A 3,423-nucleotide genomic window follows, 5' to 3' on the forward strand; every position below is an offset into this window, starting at 1 on the left:
GGCCAGGTATGGAGTGATGGGTAAACGATGTATACTAGCTAAAAAAAAGTTCCAAAACATATTTCACTTCATTTAGCCAGAGTTTTCTAAGTGTTTAGCCAAGAAAACTTTTTGCTTTCCTTTTTAACATGTAACATATATTAAAACCCTATAGAACAAAACTGATGAAATTCTGATGCTACCTATGCCTCTGTAACCTGTGATCTTTTCTTCAAGAATATTTTCCCTGACCTTTGAGTGCCTGTACTTTCCCTGACATTATCATGAATGTAATTTGATTATGAATTATACCTTGTACCTCCCCAATGACAATGTCACTTATTTGGTCTGTTGTATACATTGCCGTGCCCTAAGCACCTAGATTACTCACTGCCTTAGGAGAAGTAGTTTTTGTTGGAAATTGGAGGAATACATTTGAATTATGTCACCTGCTCAAATGCAGAATTTCATGTATAATCCTGTTGGTTTAATATATTTCCAATAAGAGGTGCACATCCTCCTAAAAGACTAATAATTATTTGAGCTTATTTATATGTTTCTTAAACTTTATTACTAATATATCTCTCCCCTACCTATCTTGACTTCCATCACCTTTTTCTCTTTTTCCATTTTATTTCTCTGTCTCTCTCTCTCTTTCTCCATTTCTCTGTTGATTATTACTTCTTATAGTTGAGTTGTATTATTATTGATAACTTGAAAGCTAGCTAGGTAAAGGTAAAGAGAATGCCCATTTAATTCTAAAAGTATACTAATCTATTCTGTAAATAGTTGAACCATAAATTTATATTGCATGTTCAAAATTCAGAGCTCACTTTAGTCTAAGCCATTGTAATAAAATTATATTTTGTGTAATTGTCTAAATAATACAGGAAGACATCTCTTCTGCTCTTTGCCTCAGCCTCTCCCCATTTCAAATCTCCCACTCTAAGCAGGAGAGGAGTAAAGACAGAGAGAAGCAATAAGACTTGATGTCACATCACTGTTGTGTATAAAATTCTGCCTGAGTATAAAACATGAGTTTTATTGTCCACAATGGCTCAACCTGAGTTTTGAGGTTGGGTTCTGTGTATTTGAACATGCCATGTGTGGAAGAGTATGACTTCTAGACTAGCTCCTCATCCCTTAATGTGACCTTTAAATCAAATCTTGTGGTACAGGTTGGTTATTTGCAGTATATTACAGACCTGTGTTGATTAATTTCATATCCAGGGCTCAGAGTCAGCCAGTTCAATCTTACTACCACTGTATAACATGACTACTGCAGCCAGACTTAAAACATGCAATCTTCTTTTCAATTCTAATTTTAATATTTCGTAATAGGCTATATGCATCTCATTTGTATTTATAAATGAGATCCGTGTGAGTTGGAAATAAAATGAAGCGTGTGTAATCATAGAGGCAGGACTCTAGTACTGGGCATAAACATATACCCATCTATGTCTGTAAGCCAAAAAGAAAGCACATACAAGGAAAGAGGGGTCAGAGGTTCCAGCTGGTCTCCCCTTCCAGGGTTTGCACAGAGGTCAAATACACTTAGGATAATTTACAGTAGGTGGATTCTAAAAATTTAAATCACATAAGCAAGTTTTAACATGAGTAAATAAATTATTTCTAACCTAGGGACAAGTGTATTTTTATTTAAAAAGGAGAAAGACTGCAAATTGTTTCTACTTAACAGGCAAATATATACTCCCTTTTCGGGCTCCTAGGTCACAAAAGGTGGTTATCCTGTCACTACGGCTGATTTTTGAAAAGTGTGACATGCATTTAGTTGTCAGTTCCTATCAGCAGCATTCAGGAATCAACACTACATCGGCAGCAAGACACACCATTTTATGCTCTTTTTGAAGATAATTAGAGTTCCCTTTTGTTGCAAATAAGATGTAAAACAGCTATAACTGCTGGAGAACGTGATTAAAGTAACCTCTATAGAACCCCATTATTCTAGACAGATTCCTTCAGATGCATAATTTTCCCATTTTAAGAAAACATAATGCATGCATATAAAATTCAAATTGTCGAGACACCTCTAACAAAAATTAGTACTCTATTAAGGCATTCTTAGTAGCTGGTTAACATGTAAAACTCTTTAAGAGTATTTTAACATAATCATGAAATAATAGTATGTGTCACAAAAGGTAAACATTTTACAGTGAGAGGATTCTTCAGACAAGATCCATGTATTTAACTTTTTTTTTTTTTTTTACTTACAAAACTTTTGACAGATAATGGGTGAGAGAACTTGTATCCCAAACATTCCAAACCCATAGAAATAGGCATGTAGACTTTCATTGTCCTGTGCCTTACCTCTAAGACAGTGGTTGCATATACAGAAGACATGTATACACACATAGGTACATACACATAAACATATACACACACGTACATACACACAAATGTATACACACACCTTATTTGTTTAGATACTTAATTCTCATTTTTTCAAAACACCTTAGATATCACTTTTAGCAAGTACTCTATAAAAGCCAGCTATATTTATTTCAAATAAAATACCAGGTGTGCACCAATATCATACGTGTAATGAGGCTTTTTTGTTTTCTTAATTTGTTTCTTTCATGAGAGTAAGAGTGAGAGAGAGAGAGAGAAGGAAAGATGAGCATCCTCATAAGGGTCTCACACCTGCACCCCCCCACACACACACCCAAGACCTCTTACCCCTCCAGGACTGTAGGCACGTGGCCAGTGTATGAATAATAACCAGAGAATCGAACCCACGACCTTCCATATAGACACAGCTTTGTTTGAGCAGCACACTGCCACTGTGCTAGTGAGGACTTCTTTTCTTAATAATTGCTTTTGAAAATGTGTAATTTCCCAAACCCTGTAGTAAAACATGCCTTTAAAAAAGATTTATAGAATAACGCTCATCTTCATTGCTGGCCTTAACCTTTTCAATCGCGACCTAGGACAGCTAGGACAGTCACAATCATCTAAGAGATCTAGTGTCTTACAGAATAACTCAGTGCCTTCTTGCCCATGGCTGTACCAGTTATTTAACAAAATATAAATGCCATTTGAAAAAGACATCTAAAGTAGTGATTAGTAAATTCCACCAAGACTGCCCATACACTGACCATAACTTTCGCAGAATGGTTATAATTATAAAATCAAATTCTTGGTTGACTCGGCTGGGAACCTGAACATCTAACAAAAATGTTATTAAAGAAGCTTACAAATGAATAATCATTCTCAACAACTCACAGCAGCCATCACAGCATGCAAGTGGGAAAGATGGAGAAAGTTTTAAGGTGGGGGACTGATTAGGATGACAACAGTCTCTGTCAAGAGAATGTATTGTGCAAGGCTTCTCAGGAGAAAAAATTTTCACCTGAAAAGAGACAGCATTATGAACACGGAAGAACTGTGGATTGCAGGACACTGATCTTATTAAGAACTAATGCT

This window comes from Tupaia chinensis, unplaced genomic scaffold (genome assembly GCF_000334495.1).
Source record: "Tupaia chinensis unplaced genomic scaffold, TupChi_1.0 Scaffold000062_1, whole genome shotgun sequence".
NCBI classification, from domain to species: domain Eukaryota; kingdom Metazoa; phylum Chordata; class Mammalia; order Scandentia; family Tupaiidae; genus Tupaia; species Tupaia belangeri.